This window comes from Anabas testudineus, chromosome 3 (assembly GCF_900324465.2).
Source record: "Anabas testudineus chromosome 3, fAnaTes1.2, whole genome shotgun sequence".
Taxonomy (NCBI): domain Eukaryota; kingdom Metazoa; phylum Chordata; class Actinopteri; order Anabantiformes; family Anabantidae; genus Anabas; species Anabas testudineus.
The window spans coordinates 12,413,185-12,437,290 of NC_046612.1; positions in this window are offsets into that span (position 1 = coordinate 12,413,185).

The following is a 24,106-nucleotide window of genomic DNA, read 5'->3' on the forward strand; positions in this document are numbered from 1 at the left end:
CGAACACTTTCTCTTGCTCTTTTCTCTTTGTGTTGTGCCTCATTCTGTGTTTATACTTCAATTAGACTTGATTTTTTACTTTAATGAGTGTCTTCCATGCGTGCGCTTGTTTACATTTGAATAGTAGCAGTGACACCGCGTTCAGATGAGGATTTGACTCTCACTTGTGACCACATGGTATAAAATAAAGCTTAATAAGGTCAGATTACACAAAGCAGCAGCAAAGGGCAAAATTTGTAAAGGTCACAGTCAGGGGAAGAGAGATCTCAGCATGGAGCTCAGTAGGAAAAAAAAAGCAGAATAATATGACAGCGAGTAACAAAGAAGAACAAGAGCACAAAGTCACTAAAAATGCTGCATTGATTTTAATTTCTGTCCTTTTCCTTATGCCCACTAGAATTTTTTAGAGATCAAAATCCCTCTTTTGCTGTAAGGTAGGCATTTTCCTATTCAGATAATAACACCGCTATATAACAGTGAAAGTATATAGATGACAGTCGTAGCAATTATTGCTTTGTATTAATGTCACAGAGAGATACGCTAAGATCAACAATGTCTAAAAGCTGGTATTTATACCTTCCCGATGCGGAGAATTAGTATGATGTGACTTCACCTGGAGCGTGCGATAAAAGTTCATATCACACATTTAGATATAAACAAAATGGCATGAATAATCTAATAACAGAGAATTTGATCAAATGAAATTACAGACACAAGTCAGCCTTATGTCCGTCTGCCACTTGAGCATAGGACAACTGACTGACAGTTACAGAAATAAGAGTGAGAGAGTGGTCGGTTTGGGATTTCTACATCTGTCAGTCAGGTTGACATTTACACCCCTAGAAATAAAAAAGAGCAAATGTCTGGATTGAAATCTACTTTTGATATTCCTAAATCTGAGTTTAACACCTGTTCATACATTTTCAAAATCTGCCACCCTTCATGTAGTGTGAGCCCTTCTCTACTCCCCCTCCCCCGAGTCGAACATTTCTAGCTACACCCCTGTCTATGAGCACTATTTATGAATGTTACTCTTTGCAGCATAGGCCACTTCCTCTATTCTTCATCTTTCAGCATCTGCAGTCTTACAAACAGTAAAAAGAAGAAGAAGGAGGAAAATCAGTAGACATTTGTTGTTATTACTTAAATAGTATGTACTGTATGCTGCACAGTTAAATGTGATTTATCAGTGTAGATAAGTGATAAGAGAACCCCTAGACTCCATTACAGTGGACATGTGATACTTACTTTCCTGGAGAGAAAATGGGTCCTGATTTACTGTAACTGACTGGATTCAAGATGAAACGTCAAGCTTTTTGAAAAACCAATTTGAAGTGTATAGAGAGAGAGAGCGTTTGATAGTCAGATAGACTTTGAGCTGACTCAGTTTAAGTGAAGCTTATCAGGTCTTTTAGAAGGTTCACATTGTTGTCAGAAAGCAGGAATACGGACACAGACGTTCAAGCTAACCCAGCACAAGGTATTGTGATTTCATTGAAAATGCTCTGATTTCATCAGATTATGAATTATTTAATTATTAAATGTATGATTTTATTTATTTATGAATAAAGTAAGTCAATAATTTATGCTTTGAACAGTTTGTTGGACAAATAAATCTAAGAAATTTGAATAAACAAGAGAAAAATAACCTATAAATGGGGGAAAGAATCATTACTTGCCTTATTTTTTTATAAAATATCTTAATAATCATAAAAATATTTAAACAACATAATTTTTTTTAACAGTTTCCCCCACAGCGACACACACATGCACACATCTCTTCCCACTCAACATTAGCTTGGAGTTACAGTACAAAACTGCAGCCAAACATGTTCCCAACTCAGAGACAATGCAACGTGTTATCACCAGCTACAGTGCCATCCGCTGGCTGGCTGGGGCTGATGTGAGGACGCGGAGAGGCTGGGTGTGGAGGAGAGATAGGGCGCTCAGATAGAGCCCAGGGCTAAAGATGAGCATTGTGTGTTTCTAAACCCCAGACCCTCAGCGTTGTCTTAGTTATGCATCAGAGAACTGGATGCGTCTTCTTAAATCGCCCAATTTCAACTCCCCAAGTCCCTCACTGTCTCTCACATTCTGCCAGTTCTATTTTTTAGTCAAACGCTGTGTGTTCAGGCTTACAGATAGTTGAGACGGGTTGCTGCTGGCCTACATCCTAGCGGCAGGTCCAGCTTTTATTTTTTTATTTATTTATTTTTTAAGGTGCATGGATCTGAAAAAAAAAAAAAAAACTCAAGGCAAGTGACACAGGAAACAAAGGCGTCCTGATAAGTCAGGGGTGGAATGGGAAAAAATGCGAAGGGTTACATTGATCGGATCATTCAGCAAACCATAGAGAGACAGACTGGGGGAGGAAATGGCTCCAAGATTTTAGTTTAATAGTATTTTTCAGAGAGGCACGAGCTAATCGTGGGAGAGTGTGACTGACTTCGACTTATCGCCTCTTTTATTATATCAAAATTGATCACATAATCTTCCATTCATCTCCGTACATTCATCTCTGGTGAAAGTGGTTGTCCAAAGCACATAATGGACAGATTAGGAGAAAACCTCTGTTCTGGCAACACTCAATATTTCCCCATTAGTGCAGTGGCCTCTGGGATTAGACCTCTGCCACACATTAAAGATGTCAATACTGCTAATATTGTTTTTGGAGGTCTCCACCTTCTTAGAACTACAGCTTGTGTAACCAGATCTGTTTGATAAGATCTATTGAACAGCTCTGACACTAGAAGGAGACCCATATCTTCTATTTGAGAAGAGGACTGAAGTAAGTTGGCTACAGTAGCTCTCCTCAGACTATTGAAGAGAGCAGAATTGAATCAATGCTAGAATCTTGATTTATAAAGCTTGTCAATGTTTGATTAAGCACATAAAAATAATTCAATACACTGTAGCTTAACGATGTATTCACTCTATTGTGTTACAGGGTTGTATTTATTATAGTGATGTTGCCATTTTAGCCATATAATAAATAGAAGCATGTTTTTAAGACATTTTTGCAAATGTATTAAAAAATCAAAAAGTAAAATCTGTCCTTTACAAAAATATCCAGTGCTGTGCAGAAACTCTGTGGCAGCAGCTCCAGCTTTGAGCATTCCCAGTTAAGTCCCTTTAAGATTTGCAGACCTGGATTTGGGCAGTTTATCACATTCTTCCTGAAAGATCCTCTCAAGCTCCATCAGATTGGAAGGAAAGTGCCTGTGAACTGTCATCTTCAGGTCTCTCCACAGATGTTTAATGGGCTGTGGTTCGGCGATTCAAGGACAATCAGAGACATGTCTCAATGTCACTCCAGCATTTTCTTTACTATTTTCTCAGGTTTCTCAGGCCTCTTTCACTCTGGAGCAGGTGTTCCTCAAGGACCTTTGTGTTTAGCTGCATTCATTTTTTCTTCATACCTCTTATCATACATGCAATGGGAACCATGAGACCTTTTACACTTTCTAAACTATGTCTAGTTAAATTAATTTGACCCCAGACTCCAGTGAGATATCAGTAAAGTTTAAGACACATCTCAAAGCTGCACAATTGAACGGCAACAGCAAAAAGTCTGAAAACTACAGTAAAGTAGAGGTTTCAATTTTTGAATTTGACTGAGTATAGAATAAATCGCAAAACATTAAGTTAATTCATTTAAAATTAAATATACTACCTAATAAAGTGTGCAAAAAAAGTGAAGGTGTTCAGTACTCTCAGATGTAAATGAACACAGCAATGACAAATGCCAAAATCCATAGTTTAAATTTTAAAATACATTAAATGTGTTTCCAAATCTTGATCATAGACTAAATTTGAGTAGATTTTAAAACTACAATTATGCAGATTATAAGATTTTTTTATAACTGTGACACGAGAAATGAATAAAAACTGCAATGATTCTATTTTACCACAAGAGAGCACCATTGCACTTACTCTGAACACGAGCATAAATACAGGAAGTATGGAGGCACATTTAACTTTTGAATATCTTATTCTATCATACAATAAACTAAATTACATTTAACAGAATTCCTGTATGCTGTTGATGAATGAAAGTATAAAATGAATGTAAAATTATAAATTTTATAGTCTGGACCCAAATTTAATCAAGAAATACCTTAAATTTGACTTTCAGTCCTAATTGTACGTTAAGGTGGGCACTGTATGTTTCTGTCATGGATTATCAACAATACGATTCAGTACAATGCTAGCTAATGAAAAACCACAGTCTGAAGCCCTGAGCATCGTTCTGTAAATAATTTCAGTGGTAAATGAAAACATATACTCGTGTGTGTGTGTGAGAACATCCTCTTGGTGCAGCAGTGCTGAGGTCATATCCATTGGGATGACCCGACAGTGTGTGGACAGGATGAGGAATAGAGCCCTGCTCTCTGAGTTAGATAAATACCTCCATCCGCCTTACCAGAGCATCCACTGGGGACAACACAAAGACCAAAATCAGCAATACATAAACATCAATAATTAAGTAGTCACACACAGTGTGAGACGGTGAAGGGAGGGTGGGGTCCTGGACAGTGCACAGAAGGGATCCCAAATGCTGCAAATGTCTCTCACGCTTGTCACACAGGACAAAATTCAGCAAGATCGTTTTGTTCTTTTAGCTAAACGACACAGCTGTAATGCCCTGTAACGTATCTTCCTCTGTCTTAGGTTTATTTTATGTCCCTTGATTTATTCCCACTGCCTCTCTCTCTCTCTCTCTCTCTCTCTCTCTCTCTCTCTCTCTCTCTCTCTCTCTCTCTCTCTCTCTCTATCTTGTTTGCCTTTGCTAATGATTTTTCATAGATTTCTTTCAGACGACTAGACATACTGGTTCAAACCTGTGCTATAAACATGTACACTCCATGACCCAACCTGGCTTAGACTGTGCCTTATCATTTATTTATGTAAGACACTATCAGTGCAATGCCGAACTAAACAACAATGATGTCATTGCATTTCTATAAGCATGTTGACTGAATGACACAATCCCTTCGGCCACCAGCAACAGACGTGTGGCGAGTGGAAATAAGACCAATAGTTAAAACCTTTTTTAAAACCAAGAAGGTCTCAAGAATACAATGACAAGAAACTCTAAGACAGGGCAGGCAGTTTTATTTTGGAAGGAAAGGGGCTGTGGTATCATGTTCCTGTAGGGGCTCTGGGACGAGTGGAGGTCTAGGATTTCTTCCAGTGTCACTTTGTCCTTGTGGAGCTTCTATCTCTGTCCTCTGCTTTTTTTTTTTTCTCCCCTGTCTTTCCACGTTTAATTTGCCCACCAAGATGCAATTATTTCTGTGGACTCTTCTGTGGAAGATGAGTGTGTGCTGCTTGAGTTTCCATTGTGTAATTTATGAATGGGCCACTAGGGGGAGAGGTAGAGCTGACAGAGGAGATGAAACAATGTGGAGGGTAAAAAAAAAAAAAAGGGAAGTAGGAGCACTTGAAAGAGACAAGAGGGTGGACAATTTAACTGAGACTTTGAGAAGGGGGACAACCTGATATAGACGATAAGAAACGAAGAAGAGAAACGTAGTGGAAGCTGCAGAAACAAAAACAGTGGCCAAGAGAGACAGAGAGTAAAAAAAATCATCTTTGTTTGTCTGTAGTTTATTTATTTTTTTGTTTTGTTTTTTTGTATGCAGGTGTGAGAGACTAACCTGTGTTCCCTCCCAGTCATCCTTTGCATCTGGCCCAGCAGTGTATTTCTATTCATGGGGCATGGAGAGAGCAGTGACCTAAGGGAGACCCTGTAATTATCCTCTGTGTCTGTGACAGGCCCGGATAATCAGTCTCACTGGGAATACTGGCAGAGATCTGTGGACGAGTGATTCTGAAAGACCTAATCCTCAATGAAGCACACTCATAGCTCTCACACTGAAGTACTCTCACATGATGCCCTTTTTTTTTTTTTTTTTTGACACTCTCACAGGTCAGACAGTGTGTGTAATCCCTCTCTTGTTTTTTTCCCGTCATTGTTTATGTTGTATTTTTTTTAGACTTCATCAATAGATGGCTGAATAAATTTTATTTTTGATTGATGTCTTTAGGTGTGTGGAGGTTATGGAAGTGTAGTTGAACCTGTAGCAACAGGGAAAAAGTTTAAAATTCTCATTCCCCTGAAATAAGAAACAGAGAAAGGGAATAATATTCCTAATAATGCTAAATTGTCGTTCTTAATAATGTAATGGAAGTTAAGTTCTGTATGTATAACTGTTTCCCGCTTTTGTTTGCATCAGTGTGTGACCAATCCGAAACCATCAGTAACATTAGTTTGTTTTGTTCAATAGAGAGTGTTTGATATTCCCAGTCTACAAAAAGGCAGTTTGATTGCATTTATGATAAGCAAATAATAAGCTACATGTCACATTACACTGTGAGTGTTGTGCTTCAGGTAGAAAGAGAAAAAAGTAAAGGTTAACGTGCACACGTACGCTTTGAAGTGCACAAACACACGCGCGCGTGCGCAAACATCACAACGTACACGCACAAACACAATAGTTCAACATCTCATAAATTTTTCAAAGGAGCTTCAGACAGAAGTCAGTGATTTGGCAAAAGCCACACACACACACACACACACACACACACACACACACTGGCAGAAAGTACAGACATCTACACATAGACGAATAATATATGTAAAAAAAATTTTACTGGTAACAGTTAACATATGCAGAAAGTATGCATGCATTAATTTGTGCTGTATATATATATATATATATATATATATATATATATATATATATATATATATATATATATATATATATATATATATATCCCAGGCTTCTCTCTCGCTGTTCAACAGAACAGTCATGCTCTTCCATTTCTAGCTGCAAAGAGTTGCAGGTCAAAGTTTGCGAAGAAATAATGACACACATGTACACGCTTACAGAAATTGTTAAAGACGGGGATACTTGTACATCTGTGCCATGCAAGATGAGGGGAGCGTCATTCCCACAGGGGGCCTGGGAATCAATTACCACTCTCCCAAGGAGTGTGGATTGGCTACCAGGGAATGACAACATGCCAGACAGCCACACGGTCAGACTGTCATCATTTGATTTACACATAATCAACTCCTAATTGTATCACATTGGGCTGCAGGTACATGTAATTTGGAATAGAGTGTGAATTCACAGGGGTTTTGGCAGGCAGAGTGATTGTGTCCCAGTGGTAATGAAGGAGAACTGAATGCTTTAATGTCGTTGGCCGGGGTAGAGCCGAGCTCCCGACTGCACCCAGTCACGGAGTCTCGGGAACCAGACTTTAGTGCTTTGGCAGTTTGATTGACAGCTGACATGACTGGCTCCAGAGTTGCCAGTCAATCCATAGCTGAAAGTAGCCGTGATGCATGTGTCTTTCGATCAAGAAAAACTTCAAAAGGCTTTTCTTTCCTTTGTATGTGGTATTGTTGTCTTCTCCCAGAGTCATCAGCTCCACGTTGCAACCGTATCCTCTGGACACAGGAAGTTTGCAGTGTGGAACTATTCTTTGCAAAGTTTACGGAAGGAGCCATGACGTTCAGGTTACTGCTTCACTACAATGCTTGTAAGGTTATCGGGCTGCTTAAATTACAAATTTAATTATGTGACACTCAATTATGTGACAGAGTGCTGGTACATCAGGTTGGGACGCAATAAATCATCCCAGCCTTATGAACAGAAGGTATAATTCAACCTCTTGCTTTGGCATTGTCTAAACTTACGCCTGTGCTGCATCCGTGACATCAGACAGAAGGCAGCAGACTCCCCTGAGCATCAAAATGCAGACAGACTGAAAAAAATAATCATGGCCGCTCTATTAATCTACTGTATTATGGCCCTTGATCAATATATATTTTGTTCTTGTTCAACAATAACCATCTATCAAGTCGACCTCGCTCTGCAAAGGATAACCTTTTAAGATGTCAAGAGGAAAAGTGAATTCTCTTTAATATGCAGCCATAAAACATTTATATATAAATATATAAGAGTGGAATATACATAAAGCAATTACCTTTGCAGTAGTTCTTAATGACAGATCACCCTTTTATGTGTTATGGATGCAGTACTGTAGTAACTTGGTGCAGTTATGGCACCTTTTGTTCTTGATGGGACAAAGCTAAAATTTGGCAAAAACCCAAATTATTTATTTCGTGATAAACAAGTCTAGAGCAAACAGCCACCTGGACCCAATTTATGACCTTTTAAATAGACCAAAGTCTGTTTGAATTCATCAAGGCTGGTTCATTAACAGAATAATCTGTTCACCTGTCAGGTACAAGTTACCACGTCATTAGACAAGGACAAAGACAAAATAAAAGCCTGAGGCTTGTCTGTGGAAAGTGAAAAGGAAAATCTAGTTCAGTCCTGTTTGACAGAGATAGCACGAGAAAATATAAAATAAAGACTAACGTAATTAATAAAATGTAACCAAACCTTCCAAAACCGCGTTTTCAGAAACCACAATTTAAAACGTACTTTTGGTTAAGTTTCTTTTTTTTTTTTTTTATGAGCTATCGTGTTTTTGTTTTTGTTTTTTTAATATGTGTGTTCTCTGTGCATAACCTTTCTCTAATTCCCCAATTCTGCTTTTAAATTCACCACATGGTTTATAACTCACTTCTCTTGTCATTGACAATGTGTGTCTTTGTCCATTTCCTAATATCTGCAGTGCCTGTGTCATTCACTGAACTCAAAGTTGTTATACAGCAAAAAAAAAAAAAAAAAAGCCACACACACACACACACACACACACAGTGAGTCTTTGGATCTAATGGCCTTCCTACAGCATTTAGGCCATTCGAGTATATAAATTCAATAAGCAGTTTTCCACGCCCTGTAGCTGTACTCGCCAAGTCTTTTCCCTCACTAAAACTGTACTAAACAAAAGGAAACATTAAATGACTTTTATTGAATGATTATAATTTGGCAACGCGTGTACATGAACATAAAATGCATTCTGCAAAAGCTTTCCCAGTTCTTGTGCAGCCTTCAGTCTCCATCTACAGTGGGTGCTTTATAACTCACAGCGGGGCCACAGTGCAGAGCAGAGTAGACAGGCGCCTTGGTTGAAAAGATTTGTGGCAGCGAGTGAATAAAAAATAAACACAAAAGAACTATAAGACTTAAAGGAAATATTCAGCTGAATTAAATTTGGACAATTGATTTACTGTATTTTTTTTATAGCATCTGAATGCAAAAAAATATGAACAATAATTCAGTTCCTTTGATATTGGTAAAGCAAACAAGCAGCAACACAGACACACAAAGTACAAACACACAAAAACCCAAAACAGGAAGTGAGAGCAGCTAATAGCAGCTCAGAAGCCAAAGGCCATAGCAGCTACAGGTGCACCTCATTCTTTAGTGCCTGACTGAGATGGATCTCAGCAATTTCTGGCGCTGGCGTTGCAGTAAGTTGAATCTTAATAATTCAAGACCTGGAACGATTTTCAAATTGCTTTTATTTTGAACAGAATAGAAAACAGACAATGAAAAAAAAAAAAAAAAAAAAAAGAAGAAGTGCGGTGCTGTGAGTTTGGAAAAAATTTCCTTGTCAGAGAAAAACATGAAAAAAAAAAAAACACACATCACTCATTTCTGTAACATGCTACACACTGTGGAGTCAGTTTTCACAGAATGCAGTGCCATTTATAATAAAAAAAAATAAAAGCTGCGCCTTTATTGCAGATGTTTTTTTCAAATCTTTTCAAAGAACGATGTAGCAGCTTCAACATTAGTCAGCACTTGTACGGTCCAATGCTGCAGCTTCTGAGGAAGGAATTTACAAAGCAAGCTGTTTCACACACCCAAACTCTTCCACTTAACAACTCTCCCCCTTTCCTTTCTTTCTTTCTCCTGTGTTTTTTTGCCAAGTAAACAAATATCATTTCGAGTGATCCCTCACAATCCACCCCTCTGCCTCTGTAGTGTATTCGAGCCTGCTTGCTGTGCTTGTCAGAAGACGTCCCTTTAATCGCTCAGTGCCGGCATGTGATGTTCAAGGCCCGCTCCTCCTTCCAGCCATCTCTCCTCTTTATCTGTCAATCACGAGAGCTCGAAAAAAATAAAGTCCCGATGCCTTTATTTCAAGAGGAGCCTGATCAATATCATCAATCCATCTGCCTCCCCTGCTCGCACCCCCCACATGTTCTTTCTCTTCATCTCTCGCCCTTGTTCTCTTTCTATACTTCTCTCAGTCCCTCTCTCTCTGTCTCTCTCTCTCTCTCTCTCTCTCTCTCTCTCTCTCTCCCTCTCTCTCTTGCTTGCTGCAGCTGTATCCATTTCCTCCTGGCAAAAAGGGACTTTATGAATAAATGATACTGAATTGCTGAAGGTTCAGATACTAAATAATGAATTTCACCACCAAAAACACAACAACTTCTCCAATCATAAAATAGCTCTCCCCTTCCATATTGATTGTACTTGTGCAACCAGATGCAGAGAGCACAGTCTGCATCCGTGCAAGGTAGAAGACCATACAGGAGTAAATGTATAAAATGATAGGGAGCCACCTGCTTTTTTAGCTATAGATATCTGATAAGGGAGGCTAACATGTGGGTGCCTATGGTGGGTACACTTTCTCTAAGCGCCTCTCTCTTTGCTGAAGCACAAAGAGCGGCGTTGGTCTGAGGTAGGCGGAGGAGAGAAGAAAAAAATCGGGGAAAACTTTCCTTCACGGGACATTTAAAGTAAGTGCGGTCATCTATTCTGTGCTACGGCAATGGGCAATGTGCTGCTGTGTGTGAGTGTGTGTGTGTGTGTGTGTGTGTGTGTGAGTGTGTGTGTGTGTTGTGAGAGAATCGTCCTGTTGTGTGGTTATGTGTGAGTGTGTGTGCGTCTGTGTTGAAGCTGGCTTCAAGGAGAAAGAGTATTGGCTGGTGAGGCCATGATTTTTTTTTTTTTTTTTTCCTCAGGTCATAGTTGGTTGAGGTGCAGCTGTAATAGTGAGAGTTGCTCCACACTGCTGAAATTATATTTTGATTAGTCATCTCATTGCCTTTCTACAATAATAATAATAACAACAACGAGAAAACAGCTCACAGGGGCAACAGCATGTAAATGGGAATGTGCCTCGGGGGGTAATGGGGTTATTGTATGAGAGCTTTTCAAATATTGGGTCTTATTTTCACTTTTGTATGCGCTCCAATGCCTCCTAATATAAAAATACACATATTGCATGCTAAGGGAGAGCAGTTCGGTTGTAAAGATCTCTACGTGTGTGTGTGTGTGTGCGGTTGTGTGTATGCAATCACCAACGAACATGAAATTTGTCTGATTACATGGTGAAAATCTTTAGTGTAGTAATTTAGTATTAATCTGTATTTTCTACTGCTTCTTTGTGTCTGTTCAAAAATGAGTTAATGAAATAAGTGTATGTGTAATAGAGGCAGGAACTCAATTTCATTTAATTCAATTTAATTAAAGTATATTTTTGGTTTAATCGTGGTTATGGAAAAAAGAAAACTGCACATTTAAATTAGAAAGTGGTTGAGAATGCTTAATATAATACCATAAAAAGTAATGTTATTTTATTATAATAGAAAAAAATTGAGTAACGTACAAAAATAACCTAACATAGGCGATGAAAGCATCTTACTTTCTATGTTTTTTTTATATTTGTACATTTCTGTTTTATAATATTTGGATGTTGTTATTTGGTATAAACACATATTTATTTATTCCACTTATCCCCATGTATTATTTAGTCAAATGCATATACTGCCATGTTGTACTGTATGGAGGCACATAGTGTAGTAATGCAGCAAGTCATTGTGGTGAGGGATAAATAATTGATGTCTCAATGAATATGCAAATGAGAAAGGAAAAGCGAGTGAGAGTCAGGGAGGAAGGAGGAGCGTGGTGTGTTCCTGGTGCACAGAGTTAAACAAAAGGCCTGTGTGATTTCCATCATCCAATTAAGAAATATTACAGCCTCCACGTTGGGACTGCAACCATTTAGAGTTGTTTGGGGTCCAGCATTCATGTAGCTTTGTGTTGCACTTTTGGGAAAGCCTTTGAAGTAATTGTGTTCTATATTTCCCCAGATAGGGATTTTATTTTTACATGGTGAGATATGGTTTAATACAATACACAATAATTCAAGCAAGGCTGGGAATTTATTTTAATGAAGTCGGATCTATTAGTATGTAACAGATGGGTGTTGCATTCACAAATGCACAATTCATTTAAGCAGCACGTATAGTCATCAAGAATATATAATACCAGGGTAAAGTTCGAATGGAGAAATGTTTTTTTGCATTTTCTGTCTCTCTGTTTTACGCTTTTACACACACACTCACTCACGTCATGTCGTATTGCTTTTCCAGGTTTGCATTAGCCTTATAACCTACAAACTCGGGGAGACTAGAGCTTGTGCAGCAGGAGCATAACAACCTTTCAGCGCCGAGCTCTGAGAGAAAAATTAAAATTTGATGTTAATCAAGCAGACTGAGAGCTGGAGATGACAGGTGCTTTCTACTCTACTTAGCCCAGTCTCTTTCCATTTGGCATCACTGCTGAGCTTCAGCTCAAAGTTGCCCTTTTTAGCCCCGTCAAATGGAACTTGCCAATCAATCATTCAATGTTTCAGCAGCATTTGTAGTTCTGACCAGAGTGCATGACTGTGACTGATTCTGGCTCGGTGAATAATTTAACTGATTAATGAGAAAAGCGGTGAGATGAAAATGCAAGCTGTGAATTTTGGGAGCTACCGACGTGGATGATGTTAAATTTATCTCAGTGTATAGTGTATAGATCATTTAAACTGTGTGTGACCACTAAATAATTACGGTATGATAATTATCTAAAATACTGAATCTGCATGACAGCCATAGGACAAACATGTCAGAACTCATGAATGTATTTTTTCTAATTCCTTCCCTGTGATCCACCAGTCCTTCTACCTCATGTTCAGATTATGGGGTCTTGTCTACAAACAGACACAACCACATACACACTCATAACACCCCCGGGGACCTTGCTCTCAGACAGGAGTCACAAGGTTGAGTTGGTCATTATGGAGGTCCTTGACTAGGGCACAACACAAACTTATGATCCCTAACATTGGCCTCCTACACTCCCCAGTGAGTGATACATGGAAACAAAGTGTGTGTGTGTGTGTGTGTGAGACAAGGCCATCTGCTACCTGCCCTCTAAAATCAAACCTGAGCACCGTGTTGTACTTATATCTAACTATATAACCTCAATAAAAGAGAAGCAATTTCCCACAAACTCCATCATGTGATAATCCATACTGTCTGAAGTTCGGGTGCGTTTGTCAGTGATTCATGATGACTGAATACCAGACCAGAAAAAGCTTTAAAAGATGGAGATTCGCTGCATTTTAGAGCCATTTTAAATCTTATTTCCTTGCTTCCTGTGCAAGATCTGAAAGAGAGAGAAAAAAAAAAAAAAGATTTCTCCTCCACTCTGTCAAGTCCCTGAATTATTAGGGGCATCAATATCTTTAGCATATTGCCAAGGGCTTCCAGACAGTATCTGCTTTCATTATTAGTGTCAGCTCAATTATAGCTCACACCCAACTGTTTCTCAACATCTAATAGCATCAATCGACAGGAACGGTTGACGAGCCAGCTCTCGCGCACGCACTCACGCACGCCACGCACGCTTGCACGCACAGCCGATACTTTAATCTGTGTGTGCACGTGCGTTTGCACCACCCTTCCATCCCTGTGTTCTGTTGCGTTCTGTCATCTCGCTAATGTACACGGCTGAGAGGAAGCACAGGGCTCATAATGGAGGCCATGTTCTTAGTGGCGATGAGCAGCTGATGCAGCCTGGCCCATTTTCATCAAATATTAATGGCATGGAAAAATACACCCGGACTGAGGCCTCGTCCACAGCCAAACTGGAGAGGCTGGGGGAAAGAGCAAATGCAGTGAGTGTGTTTAGAAGTACTGTCTGATGGCCATAATTAGGGGCCGCTCCAATTAAAAATTCAAAAGCCCCACTTTATTTGAGCGCATGAATCTTCCACTCGCTGCAGCATTTATTTCCCTTTTACAAAGTATTTTATTTTACAACGCCAATTGAACTGGGCTCTTCTCCCCCTGCACTCTTTTCTCTGCCTGGTGCTTTTCGATTTCTCACTCACTCGCCTCTCAAGTCAGAGCGCCGTTAAAAGAAGAAGAAGAAGAAGAAGACAGCAGCAATTTCAACACGCGCAGGCCGTTTTTCAGGAAACTCTTGTCAGTTTAGGCAAATGATTGTCAGCCATTAAAAGAAAAAGAGAGGAAATATCACGCAGTGCAGACACAAACAATGAATTATAACTGGCAATAATGGCTACTGCACTCACAGGAGGAATGCACTCCAATTCCCCAGGACGTGTTGGGTTTTATTCCCGGAAAATAACATAATGAATTTACAGAGAGATTATTTTTAATTCGGGTTCAGAATCAGACTGACCCAGCCTCAAATTATTTACAATACCAGCCTTTGTATTTTCTTTCATCACTTTGTTGCTGCTCAGTTTAGGCAGAAAACAGTCCCTGACAGCACACGGTGAAGCCTTTGGCACAGAACAAAGCAGATAAAGTGTGAGATTTCTGCCCCGTGCTTTGTTTGATTATACAAACAATCGCTTCACGTTTTGTGTCAGCATCACAAGGAGGAATGAGCGATAAAGAGCCGTGTGAAAAGAACTAGGGTTTGGGGAGCTAGGCTTCCTTTTTTTAACCGTGCTCCCTGTGCCCTCTTTTTTTCTTCTCCATTTTCCTCCCTTTCTTCCTCATATTTCTTGCTCCTGTCTCTATCTCTCTCTCTCACACACACACACACACACACAGAGAGACACGACACACATTCAGAGCAGTCTATTCCTCTTTTGAATAACACCTCTTTTATTAGTTTGGGTCTTTTCTCTGTTGCCCGCTTTAAACAGAGAGGGGAGATGGGATTCTAAAGAGCTGCCAGGGGCTCAGTTTGCACAGCACTTTGATGTCACTGAGATGCTGTGAGAGCAAACACGCTCATACCAGAGACACACACTCACCAGACACCTCTACATAACCAGCCTGCGTGCACTTCCACTCCTGTACACACGTGCATAAACATGCATGCGGTACAGATGCATTTGCGGCTGCAGCAGCACATACGGACGTTCACTCGTTTCCTTCTTTTTCTCTGTTTCAGTCTCTTTGTGACAGCATGTTGTCCTTAATTAGTGCTTCTCCATGAAGAAGGTGCACAGTGTAAGGTAAGGTAGTGTTTAAAAAAATGCCTCTGACCTCGCTACAAAGCTGCTTGACAGTGTGGTAATCATGACCACTTCATCACAATTTAGGATTTCCTCGTGGAGAATAAATTGGCAGAATAGATTCTCATCTGTTATCCTGATAGGTTAAAGAGATTCCATTTATCTTTTCGCAGAGAGGTCAAGAGCCCTGGGAAATGCAGAGAACAATCAGAAGTACAGCCATGTCTTCATTATGTCCAAATGAGGTTGGGAGAGATTGGACAAATACAACGCATGCCCATTCAGCACTTCATATTCATGACCCTATTAAAGGGGTCCGGAGTCATTTTCAGAGCAAATTTGATCAGATTTACCCACAGTGTTGACGCTGATAAGTGTTATTTGAACTTGGACAAAATGAAAGAGGCTGGGGAAATTAACACATATGGTGATGTGCTCCAAGTGACAGACACAGTGATTTTTATTTAAGACGGAGCTGCCTGCAAAGCTGTGCCTCTTTTTGCTTAGTGTTATATAACTCAGAGTGCCTGCCTCATTCCTCTCTAAGTAGCAGCGTGAGAAGCAGAGTCTCATTGCTGTGTGTGTGTGTGTGTGTGTGTGGTTGCACAGCCTCCAACGAACCCTGACTAACAAGCATGTGTTAATTATGTAGGAGATCACAGGCAGGTCATCCAGCACTCTGCCACTAAAAAAAGGAAAGATGCATTACTGGAGGGCATATCCAGGGTGGGGATGGGTGTAACACCATCCTCCGCCACCATCTCTCCCTCTCCCCAGCCTCCTCCTTATTCAACATCTCCCTCATCATCATCCTCCTCATTTGTTGTCCTTTTAAAACATCAAAGTTTTTATATCAACATTGTTCCTTTGTTATATGAAAGCACAACCCATGTTAAGACCTTTTGCATTGGCACACACCCAATTCATTTTACCACTGTTTTCACTAAATTAACTGTATATTAAAACACTGAAACGGTGCCACAACATATGTCAACGTCACATTACCTTTATCACACTGGAAAAGAATTACAGTGGCTGGTACGGTTTAAGTGAGGATGCTAGGAGAGTTCGACACAAGCAGCTCGTTTGGGCTCTTTGACTACATCATTTTTGTTGCTACAGCAAAAAGCAGAGAGCAAATCCACTAATAATTGTTTCATTTGACACATTTTGATCATGAAATAGCTGTATTTGTCAAACATATTTCCTAATTTTTCGAGATTAGGGTTGCACCTGCTGACTGAGTCACGTGCTTCCTCTTGGGTAACACACTTTACAGTGGGAGTCTGCCTGATGCTAGAGTGCATCTTTAATGAGCCCAAAAACATGGAAACTTGCTGCTGAACATCCTTTGTATGGCGGGAATGACGTGAATGTTTTTCTGAGTGAATGATTTACTTTCAAAGCAACAAACAAACTGATCTCCACTTACTAATCTGGTACACGGTTCATTTAAAGTGTATGCTGCATGTTCAAAATGCAAACATGTGCATACACAGATAAATCTGTTTGAGAAATTTAGTTTATACCTTATTTCATTTGTTTCCTATTAACAACACTCCAGGAACTTTACTCCTGAGTCACCCTAATGCCAAGATTCAGTCTATCGTTTGGTTTGCAGCCCCTCTCTATGATTGACCCTCCCTTTTTCTCTCTCTCACACACACCCCTCCACCCTATACCCCCTAACGTCTACCCCGCCCCCAGGCTTTGCCCCAGAGCACATTGATTCCGCTGTATACCTAATTACTGCTCATAATCTATTCATTTCACCACCGCCAAAGAGGGCAGCAGCTGTCACACAACACACCACCGGGGGACTGGTGGAGGGATACTGGGGCTAGAAACTGTGGTGAGGGTGAGGATTAAAACTTGGAGGAAGTGCTGATGGCTTGATGGCAGCAGCAGCAATAACAACTGCTCCCGAGAAGGCTTCATGCTGAACATGTTTTGTTCCAATTCTTTAAAAAAAAAAATTAAGATTCGATGTGTGATATAGTTGTTTTTTTTTTTTTTTTGGTTTTTGCAATGCAGAGTTATGCTTCAGCTCTCATTGCTCTCAGACAGCGACTGAGCAGGATTATGCCGTTGGAGGTGATGTGTGTTGTTTTGGGAGTTAGAGGCAAAAGGGCAAACACAGCCAGTCATCTCTTGTTTGATGTATTTATCACAGTGAGATTGTTAAGAATGAATAACACAGTAGGTTGGAGTCTCGACCCTGAACATGTGCTTCAGTCATACATGCGCGTTTGTGCATTTATGAGCTGCACTGTTCATGATGTACACCAGTGAGACAGATATTTGGTAACCTTTTCTATACTGTAATTCATATTCACTGCTACAGTGGTTAATGACTTGCGGAATATATTAATGTTTCTTTGAATAAATCACATTTACCATGGATAACAAAGCTGGATAACAAACAACAGTTAAGTGCTTTGCATATTCAGTAGCTTCGCTTATACTCGAAGTTCCTTGTTTTGTATGTGTTGCAGTAAATGAGCGCTCATTTGAGAAGTTGTATTGGTCTACATGAAAATGTTGTAAATAAAAATATAAGTGAGGAGATATTTGCATACATTTCTAGCACAGTTACAACAGAATTTGATGAAAAATCAAATCCACATATGTAAAATGGTCCTTCTGTGCTTCTATGACTTCAGCACCTGGCATGTCTGAACCTATGTTTGAACATATTCCCCATACCTTAAAAGTGCTGCTCTATCATACATGTCACAGTAAGGCCTGTAATACTGAGCGCCGCTGACGCCACAAGACAACATGGTGAACATGCCCACAGAAATGCACCTCTCAGCCCGCCCAGGGGTAATCAGCATCTGTTTGTTTAATCTGCTTAATCTGCTGGTGAGCTCCGCTGGGCGTACCTAATTAGCAAAATTAATTTGTTAAGACATTAGCGTTGTAAGAGATGGCCAAATGAAGCTGCACTGTTTTATGCAAATGGTGCTGTGAATTTGGTTGGCTGTGTTACCTCAATTAGACCCTCCTTTGATATCTGCCTTTTTTTTTTTTTTCATTCTGTGTCCCTTCTCTTTCCTCCCCTTTCATCTTTCCTTTCTGCTCATTATCACTGTCAGATTTCACTAATCATGAAATACTGCTATTGTATGACAGCAAAGATGGGGCATGGAGGGGAGAGGGAGGAACAAGGCTCTGAATCTGCTAATCAGTATAAAAAAAGTTAAAAAAAAAAAAAAAAAAAACAGGGTATCGGGGTTTTCAATTAGGGCGTACACTCTAGAGCATCCACCACCACCATCACTGCATCGCCACCACTACCGGCACTGTGTGTGGTGTGTTTATGTGTGAGCGGGAGCAGCTCTTGGAGTATATTGGTGGGGTAATTAGTCTCTCGTATGTCGCACCCCTCACAAGCCTGTTTAAGGGTTAATGAGGCCCCAGCAGCTTCTCTGCATGGGTTAGGGGGGTTATGTATGTGGGTCGGTGCTGGTAGAGGCCTAGCTTCAATGAGAAACCACCCATAGGACTTCCCTTTGAAGTGTCAGAGGGTCCCCCCCTTGTTCCGGGTGGCTCCTGTTTCATTTGTCTGAGTGGCAGCATAAAATATAGATGAGCTGCCAGACGACACAATCTATGCACCCCTCCGCCAAAATACCCCTCCCTTACGCATCAATCCACCCCCACCCTTGACATTATTCACAGATTAACCAACGTCCCGGTCACCTGATAATGACCTCCCTTTCTCCTCCTAATCTATCTTTAGAGAATGACAGTAAAATAAAATAAGTTTATTTGTGATTTTTCTAGTCTCACAGCAACAATATGCAAACCAACTGCCACCAATGGACGAGTTACAGAAATGCAAACTATTAAATTAAGACGATGTAAAGTTGATAAAGTTTACAATGTGTATTTTTTAGTTTTGCCCTGAGGTGGGGTTTGGCAGTGAGTGGTAATGCAATAGAAGTGTGAGTGATACTGCAGCCTTGGGGATTTGTAGTTGTGGGCTCAACTGTATTTCATCTTTCCTGGTCCCAGTGGGATGTCCAGTAGTCCATTTGAACACCATGTCTAGTGAGAAGCAAGCCTCTGTCAGCTGTGGCCATGGACAATAAGGACCATGCAACTGTCTCTTAAATTATAACTGTGACCGGTTAGAAAGAAAATGTTACATTAACCAGCAGTTTAGGCGTTAATCTTTTTAATCTTTTGTCTCTGAGCTGAAATGCCTTTATTTTATATTTAATTTTTTGTAAACCTTGATTCTTTAAATATGATATATATGGTGTTTCTCTTGAATTGCAGTTACACTGACAAACTGCGAATTTAATTTAATTTTATGTTAAACCTCCGAATATTGCACTTCTCCTTCTAAAAACCCGATGACAAGCAAAAACCATAGTCCACAAGTTGACCGATATTCACAAAGTTCAAAATGGTGCAATTCAATATGTTGTATTGAATTTAAAGTCCATTTTAGCCATGCAGACATCTAATAAGAAAACATCAGGTTTCCATATGAATATTACAAATTCAACTAAAGTCTCGAACAGCAGGATGCAGCCAGAGTCCTCTGATACTAATGTTTTTGCTTGTCTTTATTTTGGAGACCTGCATCAATCAAGAGAAAGTTGGAGAGGAGCATTAATATGCCCTCATGATGACAAAATGCATTAGAGTCGGGAGGCACACATTTTATTACGGACTACAGGGACCTCTAATTTCATTCCAGTCCACTTTGTGGAAACGACAAAATGTTATTACATTCAGCGGGTGTATCAAACATTCCATAGCCACTATTTATTTTCACTTTATTTGCTTAAGTAACACAGGGGCATCTGCAGGTAATTGTTTTAAGTTTGAGAGAGGCTCTATACATAATAAATCATCTTTTTCTCCAACTTTAAATGGTTTCTTTGGAGCGACTTCACTTTTCTCCAGTCACTTCATGAAACTTTCTAATCCCAATTATTTTTGTCGGAGCAGGGAGATTGCTTTGACCTCTGTCTTACTTCACATGTTTTGCTTCAAAAGTGGAAATAGATATCTGAGTGGCCCGCCTGTCGACAAGGTCTGATCTAATTACTGGATGCATTCTTCATGTGAAGCAGGAACATTTTATTATACAAAGATTAAAGACAGCATATAGATATTAGAAATTTAAATAGTCCTCCACGAGCAACAGTGTTTGCTTTGTTCTGTGTAATATATGAAAGCTTTTTAAAGGCATCAGGTAATTTTTATGTAGTTTGGGTGTGAAACAATATGATCAGAAGTCAGATAATAATTAATCCTTTGAGTCGTGTCTATTCAGTGAATACAGAACAGATATTAGTCTTGATATGGTTGGTTATCTTTCTTTGACAAATGCTCAGGAAACAGAGATAGACTGCAGCTACACAGAAGCCAAACCAACTAGCAATTACAAACAAGATAACAATTTTGCTTCTGCACTTGAACTTTGAGTGGGGTATAAGAGCTGACAGGAGGACCGGGGATAACAAGGAGGGGGGGACGGGGCATTTCTAATCTCTAAATTATTATATCTGGACTACTGACTCTTCAGATTGCTTTTCCTAATCATTGCACCCTGTGTATGTTTGATCTACATGATGAACAGATGATTAGTTTTTCATGAAACCGTTCAAGCAAAACGCTCCAACATGAGCAGTGGCAAGACGCTGTTGATTTAGCTGTTTGAGAGGCTGCAGGCCCCGACATCTACCGCACATCAGCCTGAGCTGGAGCCCACATGGGAATAGGGAGGGGTCAGCCAGGGTCAAGTCTATGGGTAATGATATATTACCTGCCATATATTTAAGGTTTTGCTAATTCTCTCAATTATGACCATTCCTTTGCCCTGTTGGCCTTGGAAGCAATGAGGCGACAAAATCAATCTGGGCACATATATACATTTTTGGCAGAGAAATTACACCATCCGGATGTTGCAAATGACAGGCAGACAGCCCAGATGATCCCCACTGTCATATATACATGATAATGTCACTGTCTGGCGGGGCGAGAATGCAATATGAAGACATAGGAGAAATAGGTTTGTGTTATTAAAATTAAACATCTCTTCAACCACATCAATTTAGGCCTTAGGAAATTGTAACAGGTGTATTTCACAATTTTCTGAAATGTCAGAAAATTGTGAAAGCCAATGGGACTTCATCAGTCAAAAGGCCAACTTTTAGATTACTGCCAAAAATAAGCTCTGTGACAAAATAAAGTTCATCATACATTCTGCCCAGCAGGTTATAAATCACAAGTGATTTTTGAAGCTTCTGAACGTAATAAGCTATTATTAGGTTACAAACAAACTACACCATAGTTGCATGGCGTCAGAATCACTGTAGCGTAACGTTCGACTAGTGAGTAAGCAAGTCTCTGTGTTTAATGCAGTCACTTGTTATCAGTCACCTTTTTACCTTGTGTTAACAGTGCTACATTTTAAAGACTGAAATCATCAGCCAATATTAAGATGAAGTCCAATATGATCTAATAACTACTATGTCCAAAACTGACATGAGCTGACATAGTATCCCGCAGATGTTTAAATAAAGGTTTCACAAAGGTAATTTTGATTATAAACTGTTTGCATTAAAATGTACCAAAGTGTTAATTCTTTGGGCACACAGCCTTGGAGAGTAGAAGGCACAGCTGGTAATGTTTCTGACACTGGTACTGTATTTGCACTGAAAATAATAAGATGTCATGAAGTCTATGACCACATAAGAAATCATTCTTAATGTTAAGACGTGGAGAGGGACAGAGAAATAATTTTTTGGAAGCATGGACAGTTTCAATTACACTGTTCTAAAGTGTTTTTAAGATCTGTTGTGTAATACTTAAATGGCATGAAGCGCAAGAGCTCCTGTCAGATAAACCCCTGTAACCTCTGTATATGATGCGCCGACGCTCAGCACCTCAGCATAACAGGGTGACGGCTGTGCGAGTAGAGCGAGAGGGATGAAAAGAAGGTGAAATGGCTTATTTAACCAACAAAGAGCAAGGAACTGCAGGGGGGTTCAGTTCTCCATCAGTAACTTTGTTCTGCTTGGATAAAGTAGAGAGGAGACAGGAAGTGTTTGCTGCAAACAGAGCAGTGTGGTACGGCGTACGCAGCAGGCAGACCACAGATGAAGGCTGTGCATCCTCTCACGTTTTCACGCTGATTAACTTCTGAGACACATAAACTGCTGATGCGGCATATAATTTAAGCCCTCGCTGTGCTTAAAGCTTAAGTTAAGTGTTTTGTTTATGCTTTCAAATCAATAATGGTTTAATGAGTGGGATACTTGTAAGAAAAGGTCTTAACATAATTCAGCAATACCATGAACTTTGTTTTTATTGCTGATAACTTGCTAATTAACAGTTGTTCAGTTTATCAACCTTTTCAAATGTGCAAATTAGTGAAAACTATAATTAAGATCTGTGAATGTACTAAGTGCAATGTTTATGTACACTGTATAAATAAACTGCTGTAGCTGCATCACTTCAACGCTAACATTATTTTGAGATGGGGTGGTTTTGTGTTTTCTGTGTAAAGTGTACCCTAGTGTCCATCACTGAAGTCTCCAGTGTCCACTTACTGAACAAACCACAGTCTGCTGCTGCAGCACAGTAATTTCTTATTTCCCATGTCCAACTCCCATTACCCACTGCATGTTATGAAACATCTGTTGACCGTCACATTTTTCTATTAATTGCACATTGTTGTGACTGAAGAATGAGAAGAATTCATAAAAATAGTTTCCACATTCTTTTCACATGAGATCTTTTCAACTAGATAACATTTCTCATAACAAAATTTTTGTGTAATAATAATGTTTTTAGGATACTCAAAATATTACTAATATTACTTTTTGTCTTCTTGCTCCATTGTTTCAACTATTCCACTTGTTTTGTATTCGGGCTCCTGTTTGCATGACTCTTGAATTTTGGTATCATTGCGGTATTAGACAATGTTGTGTAGTTCGGTCAAATTATTGTGTAGCTTGGTCTTATTTGGCCTAGTCGAACGTCTCCTTGAGATTATTTCAGTGGAAGTGTTCTGAAGGGTATTCACCACAAAGTGAAATATACAGGTGAGCACCTGTGGAGTTACTGCTGATTGCATCATTGCAAGAAGTTCTAAGAATACACAGGATTTGTTTACAGGAACCAGCCTAAGTTATAGTGACACATACATTACAGACAGATTTATTTCTAGTTCCAGTATTTCTCTTTTAATGACACTGAGTTTATGATTTGGGTTTGTGCGGTGCATCTTCCCTTTGCTGCATCTGTAAGTACAGTAGTAAAACCACTTTTTATCTGTCTAGGTGCAGCTTGTATGATTGCGTCAGAGACATATGTTTGGTTTCTTTTTTTCGCTGTGATGCTATACATTGTCTAGACTTCTGTGTTGTCAAGCAGCACTATCGGCTCACATAAAATAAAAGCAGTGCTGTTTTTGTGAAGATGGTGGCCTTACATTGAACTCCTTTTTTGAATATATATAGTCTATACTTGTGATATTCCATCATTCTGTGAGTCTAGGGGCTTTCCAGTTGTTTTTATAGGAACTCTTCCAGGATGAGAAAAAAAAAAACTAACAAGCACTTGTCAGTTCCCAGCCGTCATTCTCTTGACAAGCCACTCTTGTGGACTTTTCCTCTTATCTTGCTTCTCTCTCACATTGCAGCCATCTGAGAGTGCACATTTCATTGTGTTTATATGTGTGTACACGCATGATTGTGCTTGTTTCGTGCACGCCTGCTTGTGTGCGTGCGTGCGCGCACGCACGTGCTGGCCTGCACGCATGTGCCTGTGTGTATACGCGTGTGCTTACATGTGTCAGAAACTCAACATGATCTTGTCTCCGGTGAAGGCCTTGGATCACCCGGCCCTGCTCACTCCAGACCTGACAGTG